Here is an 11578-nt window from a genome sequence, read left to right as displayed (position 1 = left end):
GGCTCCATGTCGACTGGAGCTCCGGCCCAGGGGCGGGCCGAGCGGCTTGGCCGGGCGAGAGTTCCAGGAGCCCGGCCGCGATTCCGGCTTCTCCCCGGTGCCCTGCCCGGAGGCCGGGCGGGTCCGGGGGCCTTCGGCGCGGGCAGCGGGCTGCTCCCGCGGGGGAGACGAGCCGCCCTAACGCCCGGGAGGGAGGCCCGGGGTCGACCTGGCTCCCGAGCTCCGGCCCTGGAAGTCCGTATGAGGATTTTCAAACGGGCCGTGCCCGGGCCTTCGCTCCAGGAGGCCGGACACTTTCGGCGGTTGCTCCCGGCGGCTGGGCCGGGTGCCGCATCTACAATATTGCCGAGAAAGGTCCGCGGAGATTTTCGGGGACACGGGTTTCGGGACCCTAGATGCCCATCTTGGGTTCCAGGAGCTCGGACGGAGGAACCTCCGGGGCCGGACCGTGCTGCAGGAGAGGTTCAACCGCGAGTTTGGCTCCATGTCGACTGGAGCTCCGGCCCAGGGGCGGGCCGAGCGGCTTGGCCGGGCGAGAGTTCCAGGAGCCCGGCCGCGATTCCGGCTTCTCCCCGGTGCCCTGCCCGGAGGCCGGGCAGGTCCGGGGGCCTTCGGCGAGGGCGGCGGGCTGCTCCCGCGGGGGAGACGAGCCGTGCTGGGCCCCGGGAGGGAGGCCCGCGGTCGACCTGGCGCCGGGGCTCCGGCCCTGGAAGTCCGTATGAGGTTTTTCAAACGGGCCTTGCCCGGGCCTTCGCTCCAGGAGGCCGGACACTTTCGGCGGTTCGTCCCGGTGGCTGGGCCGGGTGCCGCATCTGCAATATTGCCAGGAAAGGTTCGCGGAGATTTTCGAGGACACGGGTTTCGGGACCCTAGATGCCCATCTTGGGTTCCAGGAGCTCGGACGGAGGAACCTCCGGGGCCGGACCGTGCTGCAGGCGAGGGTCAACCCCGAGTTTGGCTCCATGTCGACTGGCGCTCCGGCCCGGGGGGCGGGCCGGGCGGGCAGGCCGGGCGAGAGTTCCAGGAACCCGGCCGCGATTCCGGCTTCGACCCGGTCGACTGCACGGCGGGCGTGCAGGCCGGCGGCGACTCCCAGGGCCCCTTCCAGGCTGCGGGGCCCAGCGGTTGGAGCCCGGCTACCCCGGCGAGGGGCGGAAGAACCTGCACGGCGCGGCCGGAGAACCCGGCATGCATGCGCGGGGCAGGCCGGGCAGGAGTTCCAGGAGCCCGGCCACGATTCCTACTTCTCCCCGGTGCCCTGCCCGGAGGCCGGGCGGGCCCGGGGGCCTTCGGCGCGGGCGGCGGGCGGCTTCCGCGGCGGAGACGAGCCTCTCTGGGGCCCGGGAGGTCGGCCCTGGGTCGACCTGGCGCCGGGGCTCGGGCTCCGGAAGTCCGTATGAGGTTTTTGAAACGGGCCTTGCCCGGGCCTTCGCTCCAGGAGGGCGGACACTTTCGGCGGTTGCCCCCGGTGGCTGGGCCGGGTGCCGCATCTACAATATTGCCAGGAAAGGTTCGCGGAGATTTTCGGGGACACGGATTTCGGGACCCTAGATGCCCATCTTGGGTTCCAGGAGGTCGGACGGAGGAACCTCCGGGGCCGGACCGTGCTGCAGGAGGGGGTCAAAACCGAGTTTGGCTCCAAGTCGACTGGAGCCCCGGCCCGGGGGGCGGGCCGGGCGGGCAGGCCGGGCGAGAGTTCCAGGAACCCGGCCGCGATTCCGGCTTCGACCCGGTCGACTGCACGGCGGGCGTGCAGGCCGGGGGGCGACTCGCAGGGGCCCTTCCAGGCTGCGGGGCCCAGCGGTTGGAGCCCGGCTACCCCGGCGAGGGGCGGAAGAACCTGCACGGCGCGGCGGGAGAACCCGGCATGCTTCCGCGTGGCAGGCCGGGCAGGAGTTCCAGGAGCCCGGCCACGATTCCTACTTCTCCCCGGTGCCCTGCCCGGAGGCCGGGCGGGCCCGGGGGCCTTCGCCGCGGGCGGCGGGCGGCTTCCGCGGCGGAGACGAGCCTCTCTGGGGCCCGGGAGGTCGGCCCTGGGTCGACCTGGCGCCGGGGCTCGGGCTCCGGAAGTCCGTATGAGGTTTTTGAAACGGGCCTTGCCCGGGCCTTCGCTCCAGGAGGGCGGACACTTTCGGCGGTTGCCCCCGGTGGCTGGGCCGGGTGCCGCATCTACAATATTGCCAGGAAAGGTTCGCGGAGATTTTCGGGGACACGGATTTCGGGACCCTGGATGCCCATCTTGGGTTCCAGGAGGTCGGACGGAGGAACCTCCGGGGCCGGACCGTGCTGCAGGAGGGGGTCAAAACCGAGTTTGGCTCCATGTCGACTGGAGCCCCGGCCCGGGGGGCGGGCCGGGCGGGCAGGCCGGGCGAGAGTTCCAGGAACCCGGCCGCGATTCCGGCTTCGACCCGGTCGACTGCACGGCGGGCGTGCAGGCCGGGGGGCGACTCGCAGGGGCCCTTCCACGCTGCGGGGCCCAGCGGTTGGAGCCCGGCTACCCCGGCGAGGGGCGGAAGAACCTGCACGGCGCGGCGGGAGAACCCGGCATGCTTCCGCGGGGCAGGCCGGGCAGGAGTTCCAGGAGCCCGGCCACGATTCCTACTTCTCCCCGGTGCCCTGCCCGGAGGCCGGGCGGGCCCGGGGGCCTTCGCCGCGGGCGGCGGGCGGCTTCCGCGGCGGAGACGAGCCTCTCTGGGGCCCGGGAGGTCGGCCCTGGGTCGACCTGGCGCCGGGGCTCGGGCTCCGGAAGTCCGTATGAGGTTTTTGAAACGGGCCTTGCCCGGGCCTTCGCTCCAGGAGGGCGGACACTTTCGGCGGTTGCCCCCGGTGGCTGGGCCGGGTGCCGCATCTACAATATTGCCAGGAAAGGTTCGCGGAGATTTTCGGGGACACGGATTTCGGGACCCTGGATGCCCATCTTGGGTTCCAGGAGGTCGGACGGAGGAACCTCCGGGGCCGGACCGTGCTGCAGGAGGGGGTCAAAACCGAGTTTGGCTCCAAGTCGACTGGAGCCCCGGCCCGGGGGGCGGGCCGGGCGGGCAGGCCGGGCGAGAGTTCCAGGAACCCGGCCGCGATTCCGGCTTCGACCCGGTCGACTGCACGGCGGGCGTGCAGGCCGGGGGGCGACTCGCAGGGGCCCTTCCAGGCTGCGGGGCCCAGCGGTTGGAGCCCGGCTACCCCGGCGAGGGGCGGAAGAACCTGCACGGCGCGGCGGGAGAACCCGGCATGCTTCCGCGGGGCAGGCCGGGCAGGAGTTCCAGGAGCCCGGCCACGATTCCTACTTCTCCCCGGTGCCCTGCGCGGAGGCCGGGCGGGCCCGGGGGCCTTCGGCGCGGGCATCAGGCGGCTTCCGCGGCGGAGACGTGCCTCTCTGGGGCCCGGGAGGTCGGCCCTGGGTCGACCTGGCGCCCGGGCTCGCGCTCCGGAAGTCCGTATGAGGTTTTTCAAACGGGCCTTGCCCGGGCCTTCGCTCCAGGAGGGCGGACACTTTCGGCGGTTGGCCCCGGTGGCTGGGCCGGGTGCCGCATCTACAATATTGCCAAGAAAGGTTCGCGGAGATTTTGGGGGACTCGGTTTTCAGGACCCTAAATGCCCATGTTCGGTTCCAGAAAGTCGGTCAGAGGAACCTCCGGGGCAAAAGAACCGTGCCGCGCTGCCTTGTCAACCGAGCGTGGAGGCAGCGTGCCCCGATCCGGCGGGCCTGGCCGTGCGAGAGTTCCAGGCTCTGGCCCGCGATTCCGGCTCCCGCCCCCCCCCCCGGTGATGGGCTCGGAGGTCGGGCAGGCAGCGGTGCTTGCTTCCCCAGGAGTGGCGGGGCTCTCCTGACGGGGAACCGGGAGGACCTGGTGTCCGCCGTGGGACTTGGAAAACTTCTGCTCGGTTGCGTTGGGAGCGGTTAACGTGGGAGCTCCGGCCGGGACTATTGTTAGTTACTCTTACCCTGTTAGTAGCTGGGGGCCGCCCCGGTTGCGGCGGCCGATTTGACTGGCGGCACCGGCTGGTTGCCGGACGGGCGGTTAGTCCTCAGCCGAAGCTGAAAAAAGATTGTCCGGGCTCCGCCGCTGTTGGTTTCTTGGCGGCTGGGCTCCCGGTTTCAGAAAATAAAACATTGCGGGGGACAACTGAAAGAAAAACAGGGTGTGCACGTGGGGGGTCAAAGGTTCAAAACGAGTGCTCCCCCGGGGGACAGGGAGCAGAGCACCCCGGACAGCGCCCACCGGCCCGCAAACTGCTTCAGCTTGCCGGCGGCTACCGCCCAGTGGTGCTCCGCTCGGAGGCGGGCGCGCAGGACACCGAGGAAAAACGCCCCGAGGTGCCCGGGAGCCTTCCCGGCCAGAGCCTCCTTCCTGGATAGCCAGATGACGAGCTTGGCCAGAGCCAGGAGGAGGTTGACCAGTCGGTCCCGGGCCCGGGTGGGGCGACGGATGGGGAGTGCGTAAATAAACAGGTGCGGGGAATAGTGCAGCCAGAACTTGAGGAGCAGGTTCTGGAGGAGGAGGTGCAGGGGCTGCAGCCTGGCGCACTCGAGGACCAGGTGCGCCAGGGTCTCCCTCTCGTCACAAAACGGGCATCGGTCGGAGATGGTGTCAATCCGCGCCAGATACACGCCCGTCGCGGCGGCCCCGTGAAGGAGCCGCCAGCCTAGGTCCCCGGCGGCTCTCGGGACGAGCTCCGAGTAGACGCTGAGCCACCGGGGACCGTCGGCCACGCCCTCGCCAAAGTAGTCCCGCCATTGGGTGTCTTGGCGGGACGCGAGGGCGGCGTGGTGGAGCGTCCTGCGGACGAGCGTGTAGAGCTGGCGCCGGTGGGCCGTCGAGAAGCGGACCGGCGGGGTGTCCCCCAGCCTGCAGAGGTGGTGAGGGGCGGAGTGCCTCGGGGCCGGCCGCTGGGCGGGCCCTATCAGGAACTCCGCCGGGCTGGGGGATTCGGGAGGGCGGGGACCGCCCTCTCGCAGGACTCGCTCGACGTAGGCAAGGGCGTCTGCGGGCAGCGCAGCTTTCACCTCCCGGACTAGGCGCGAGCAAGTTGCACGCCCTATGGTCAGGCCCGTGCGCCGGGCCAGCGCCGCGGGGCCCAGCCATCCTCGCTCGTCGTAGTCCAGGAGGTCTCCGAGCCGGGTGACGCCCACCCGGGCCATCCTCAGGGAGGCCTCTGGCGAGGCTGCCGCCGGGACCGCCAGCTGCGGGTTAAAGAACAGCGGCTCGGCCAGCAGGTCGCCGTCCTTGGCCACCCGCGACGGAGACCTGGAGGCGGAGATCAGCCCCCAGGCCTTGAGGAGGTCTCGGTAAAAGGCCGGCAGCTCCCCCGCCACCCGCACGAGCTCCAGGCCGCGCAGGAAGAAGAGCTGCCGGTCGTATCGGAGCCCCCGGAGGCGGCGGAGGAAGGCGCGCCCCAACAGGCTCCACGCCGCGTGGCTACCGTCACTGTACAGCAGTCTCTGCAGGGCCTGGAGGCGGAACGTCAGGACCTGGCTGCGGAGGCACACCAGGCCCTGCCCCCCCTCCCGCAAGGGGAGGGTCAGCACCCGTGCAGAGACCCAGTGCCGTCTTGGCCAGAAGAACCCCAGCGCCCGTCTCTGGAGCCTGGCAAGAACCTCGGGGGGCACGGGGAGGGTATTGAAGCGGTACCAGAGCATGGACAGGATCAGCTGGTTCAACACCAGCGCCCGGCCCCGGAGGGACAGGCACCGCAGCAGCCCCGTCCACGCCCCGATCCGCCTCGCCACCCTCAGTTCTAGGTCTGCCCAATTCTGCGGGGGGGAGGGGTCCGTGGGGCTCAGGTAGACCCCCAGGTAGAGCAGCGGGCCCGCGCTCCACTCGATGCCCCGGAGCGCGGGTGGGAGCGAGCCCACCTGCCACCCGGCACCCACCGTCAGCCCGGAGCTCTTGGCCCAGTTGACCCGGGCGGAGGAGGCCGCCGAATAAACCGCCTGGCAGGCCGCCACCCGCTCCAGATCTTCCGGGCCCTGGACCGCGAGGAGCACGTCGTCGGCGTACGCCGAGAGGACCAGCCGCAGCGCCGGTTCCCGCAGCGCCAACCCGGCCACCCGCCTCCGCAGGAGGCACAGGAAGGGCTCCAGGCCTAGCGCGTACAGCTGGCCCGACATCGGGCAGCCTTGACGCACCCCCCGCCTGAACGGGATGGGTTCCGTCAGGGACCAGTTGAGCTTAACCAGGCACTCCGCGGAGGCGTACAGTACCTGGAGAGCCCGCACAAAGCGCGGTCCGAAGCCGAAGGCCCGCAGCGTGCCCGTCAGATACCCGTGGTCCATCCTGTCGAACGCCTTCTCCTGATCGAGGGAGAGCAGGCCGAACGACAGGCCCTCCCGGCGCGCCAGCTCCAGGAGGTCCCGCACCAGGTACAGGTTGTCGAAGATGGAGCGACCTTGCACCGTGTACGTCTGGTCGGGATGGATCACGTCCGCCAGCACGGACCGCAGGCGCAGCGAGACGGCCTTCGCCACCACCTTATAGTCCGTGCAGAGGAGGGACACGGGACGCCAGTTCCTCAGGTCGCGGAGGTCTCCCTTCTTCGGCAGGAGAGTCAACACCGCCCTCCTGCACGACAGGGGGAGCTCCCCGCGAGCCTCGGCCTCGGCCCAGACCGCGGCAAGGTCCGGGCCGAGCACGTCCCAGAAGGCCCGGTAGAACTCCGTGGTGAGCCCGTCCAGCCCCGGCGCCTTGTTGCCGGGCATGAGACGGAGGGCGAGCGTGAGCTCGGCCAAGGTGAGAGGAGCCTCCAGCCGGTCACGGTCGCCCGCGCCCACCTGCGGCAGTTCCTCCCAGAGCGCGCTGCGGGCCGTCGCCTCGGTCGGCTCCCGGGAAAAGAGCCTTCCGTAGAAGGCCCTCGCGCGAACTCGCAGCTCTCCCGGGGCCGAGAGGGGGGTGCCATCATCCGCCAGCAGGCAAGTGATGTGCTTTTTGGCCCCCCTCTGCTTCTCCAGGCCGTAGAAGAAACGGGAGCCGCGGTCCATCTCCCGCAGGAGGTGGACTCGCGCGCGGACGAACGCGCCGCGTGCGCGGCGGTCCTCCAGGGCTCTCAGCTCCTCCCGCCTCTCCCTGCACTCTCCGCAGAGGGACGGATCCTGCGGGTCGGCGACCAGGCGCCTCTCCAGCTCCAACACTTCCCGCTCGAGCCGCTCTATGGCCGCCTCCCGCTCCCGGGTGTGCCCCCGGGCGTAGCTGCGGCAGAAGAGCCGGATGCGCGCCTTCCCCCCGTCCCACCATCCCCGAGCCGAGGGGAAAGACTGCCGCTGCCCGCGCCAGGCCAACCAGAACTCCCGGAAGGCCGCTCCGAAGCTCGGGTCCTCCAGCAGGCTGTTGTTAAAGTGCCAGTAGGCCGACCCCCGCCGCCCGGGGCCAAACGCCACCCGGGCGCACACCAGATGGTGATCGCTGAAGGGGGCCGGCCTCACTCTGCAGGACACGGCTCGGGCATCCACGCGGGGCGAGATGTAAATCCGGTCCAACCGGGAGTGGCTCGCCCGCTCCCCCCCCACCCGCACGTACGTGGGGGCCGGGGGGCCGTCGGGGTGACAGACTCGCCAGGCGTCCACCAGGGAGTGCTCCTCCAGGATCCCCCTGAGGGCGTCCGCGGCGGCCCGGCACCGTTGCCTGCGCGAGCGGTCCTGTTCCTCGAGGGTGACGTTGAAGTCCCCGCCTAAGACCAGGCTCTCGCGAGGGCTCAAGGTGCCCAGGTAGTCGGCCGCCCGGCGGAAAAAATCCGCCGCGTCCGGTTCCGCGGCGGGGCCGTACACGTTCACAAAGTTCGTTACCGTCCCCGCCGCTCGGGCCCGGACGTGGAGCAGGCGGCCCGGCACCGCCTCAACGTCCTCTAAGATCTCCGGCCGCAGGCTCGGGGAGAACAGGGTGGCCACCCCGCACGAGGTGGCCGACAGGTGACTCAGGAAAACCCCGTCTCCCCACTCCAGCCGCCAGGCGGCGGCGTCGGCCGGAGTCGTCCAGGTCTCCTGGAGGAAAGCCACCGAGTAGCCCCCCTCCCGCAGGAAGGAGAACACCTGGCTCCTCCGGAGACCCTGCCTGCAGCCTCGGACGTTGAGGGTCGCGATGTTAAGCGACGTCATGGCTGGCGGGAGGGGGCTCCGATGGCTCGGCCGGGGGCTCGCGCAGGGCAACGCCCAGCCGGTACCCGGCCCCGCGCCCGTACACCGTCAGGGCGTCGTACATGGACCGGGCCCGGGTGTACACCCGGGCGTTGCATCTGTTCGGCCCCTTCCCCTCCCTCACCAGCGCCCTCGTGGCCTCGAGGATGCTGTTAAAGTCGCCCCAGCAGTCCAGGGCCAGCTGCACCCGGGCCGGAGCGCGCCGGGTGCTTTCCCGCTCCAAGAAGGCCACCAGGTCCTCCCTGGAGACTGCTGCTGGTGCTGGGGCTGGGGCTGGGGGGGTTGCAGGCTCAACGCTGCCTGCTGACCCCCCCGCATCCTCAGCCTGGTCAGGTCCAGTGGGGCCTGGCTGGCTGGCTTCCGCCGCCTCCGCCGCGCCTCCGGCGGAGGCTTCCTCGGCCTCCATCTGGACCTCTCGGTCCGCTTGGCTCTCCGACTCGGCCCGAGGGAGATCTGCAGCCCCTTCGCGGGGGGCCTGGCTGGGGGTGGGGGTGGGGGTGGGGGTGGGGGGGGGGGAACCTGGCCCCTGCTCTTCCTCCCCGTCAGGTGCCGCAGGGGCGGCTTGACTGGGGGCGGGGAGGGCCTCCCCCTCGGGACCCGTGCCGGAGCTCACCGGGGTGAGCCCCAGGGTCTCTTCGCTGAGGGGGGGGAGGGGCGCTGAGCTTGAGGTTGAAGCTGCTAGTGCTGTTTCTGTTGTTGTTGCTGTTGCTGTTGCTGTTGCTGTTGGGGAGGGCCCTACCTCCGCGATGGCAGGCTCAGGGGGCTCCTCCCGCATGGGCTCCTCCTCTCCTTCTCTTTCTCTCTCTCTTTCTCTCTCTCTCTCTCTCTCTCTTTCTGGGGCCTCCTCCACGGGGATTACCCGCACTTTCTCGGGAGGGGGGGGGTCTTCCGGAGCAGCTCTGCTGGCTGGTGAGGGGGCCTTTTGCACGTCGGCCCCCTCCCCCTCCTCGCCTGTGTCCGAGGGGGGGCCCTCCTCTAGGGAGGGATCGAGCTGCTCCGCGGCCTTTCTCTTTTGGGCCCGCCCCGATGGAGGAGGGGGGGGGCCCGCCCGCTCGCCCGCAGGGTGGTCCTCTCTATGGCCCGGAGGCTTGCCCGCGGTGGACGCTTGGCCCCGGGCCGGGGCTGGGGCTGGGGCTGGGGCTGGGGCTGGGGCTGAAGCCGGGACTGGGCCCGGCTCGGGGCCTACCTCCCTCTCCCCGTCTCCTGCTCCCTGCCCCCCGGTGACTGCGGCCGAGGCCGAGGCCGAGGCCGAGGCCGAGGCCGAGGGGGGCTCTGCCGCTGGGGGGCTCCCGCCAGGGCTCCCGCCAGGGCCGGGGGGGCTGGGGGGGCCGGTGGCAGGGCCCCCCCCTCCACTGGCGGGGGCCTGCGGTGGCCGCCGCGCTTGCCCCAAGGGGCATTCTTGGCGGAGGTGCCCTACCCCGCGGCACTTGTAACACCGCAGGTCCCCCACCGTGAAGAAGATGCGGTGCAGGGCCCCCCCAAACATTACCTGGAGGGATCCCTCCGCCCCCAGCTGCGCTCCCGCCGCCGGCTGGATCGTTACCTGCCGGCGGAACGAGCGCACGTGTCGCAGGGTGGGGTCCCGGCACCCCAAACCCAGGGGCAGCACCGGGGAGATTACCTTCCCCAGCGATGATAGTCGGGGCAGGAGGGCCCAATTAGGGAGGTACGGGGGCACCGAACTAAGGACCACCCGGGTCCCTGGCTCCTCTAGGGGCTCCACGGGGACGTACTCCCCGTCCACTGTGAGCCCCCTCTCCACCGCCTTCTGGGCGGCGGCCTCCGTGGCAAGGAAGAATACTCCCTTGCCGTGGAACCTGGAGGCCGCCACAATTTTCGGGGCCCCCACCACCCGAGCTAGGGCCCGCACGTAAGGTTCGAAGGCGGACCCTTCCCGCTCGGGCAGCCAGCATCTCACCCCATTTCTCCGGGTGAGTGCCGGGAAGGGGGCCCCCCCTCCCCCCGGGATCGAAGACGCCCAGGCGGTGGAGGTGCTGGCGCCCGGCCCCCCGCCCGGCCCCGCTGCGCGGCCGGCGGCCGCCTCGGCGTAACTGCGCGCCCCGCCCTTCTCCCGGGGGGGGGGCGCTCCTGCTGCGGGGCCGGCGCTAGGGCCGGGACTCGGGCCGGGGCCTGACTCGGCTGGGTCAGGGTCAGGGGGCGGGCTGCCTTTTGGGTTTGCGGGGCCCTTGCCTTTCCCCGCCCCCCCTTTTGCGGAGGAGGCCCCTGACGAGGAGGAGCCCTTCCCTTTCCCCTTCCCCTTGCCCCCACCCTCCGCTCTAGGGCCGGGGCCGGGGCCGGGGCCGGGGCCAGGGGCAGTGCCGGGGCCGGTGGCCCCGAGACAGGGGTCAGCCATTTCACAAACTTCAACTCCCCCTCCTTGCTTGGGAGGAGGGGGGGGGGGAGGCACCTCCTCCATGCTGCACCGTGCCGGGGGAGGACCACGGGGGTAGGGCGGCCGGGACACAGGGTCACACTGGGGAGGGGGGGGGCACGCTGCTGGCCTGCTCGGCCTTCACAAAACACCGGGAGCGGGGAGTGGAGCACAGGACGCACACAAAATGGGGCAGACACCCGGGGGGAGGGCGGGGGAGGGGAACAAAGGCAGCCCAGCCGCCACCTTTTTTTAGCACGACAAAAGCCTACTCTGAGGGGTGCTCCTGTGGGGTGCGCTGGGCTGTGCTCTTGTGGGGTGCGCTGGGCTGTGCTCTTGTAGGGTGCGCTGGCCTGTGCTCTTGTGGAGTGCGCTGGCCTGTGCTCTTGTGGAGTGCGCTGGCCTGTGCTCTTGTGGAGTGCGCTGGCCTGTGCTCTTGTGGAGTGCGCTGGCCTGTGCTCTTGTGAGGTGCGCTGGGCTGTGCTCTTGTGGAGTGCGCTGGGCTGTGCTCTTCTCCTCTGGGGTGCGCTGGGCTGTGCTCTTCTGGGGTGCGCAGGGGTCCACTGGTGCAGGAACCAAAGCAAACAAAAGCAGTAACAGTGGCAGCAGCAAACAGAAAGAAAAAACAAACCAAACAAACCAAACAAACCAAACAAACAAAGCAGCAGGAGCAGGAGCAGGAGCAGCTGCAGCTGCAGCTGCAGCCCCCCCCCAACCCCCAAGGCCAAGGCCAAGGCCAAGGCCAAGCCGGGGGGGGGGCACCAGCGGCAAGCTTGCAGTGGCAGTGGCAGTGGCACTATACAGCAGAGAGCCCCGACAGCGCCACACCCACCACCACAACCCACCAGCTGGCAGCCTGGGAACTGGCAGCACAGCCATTTTAAGCCTGTTCAGGGGTGGAGAGGGCGGGGCAAGGCCTTGAGTGGCGCACAGATTGAATGAATGAGACTCACCTGGAAACAGCCTAGTGGCCAGAACTGGCATGACATGCTGCCTGGAAGTCCCAATAGGAATACATGGGCTCAACCTGGCGCCCGGGCTCCTGCTCCGGAAGTCCGTATGAGGTTTTTGAAATGGGCTTTGTC

This window comes from Alligator mississippiensis, unplaced genomic scaffold, assembly GCF_030867095.1.
Source record: "Alligator mississippiensis isolate rAllMis1 unplaced genomic scaffold, rAllMis1 scaffold_76, whole genome shotgun sequence".
Classification (NCBI taxonomy): domain Eukaryota; kingdom Metazoa; phylum Chordata; order Crocodylia; family Alligatoridae; genus Alligator; species Alligator mississippiensis.
This window is presented reverse-complemented; position numbering follows the sequence as displayed.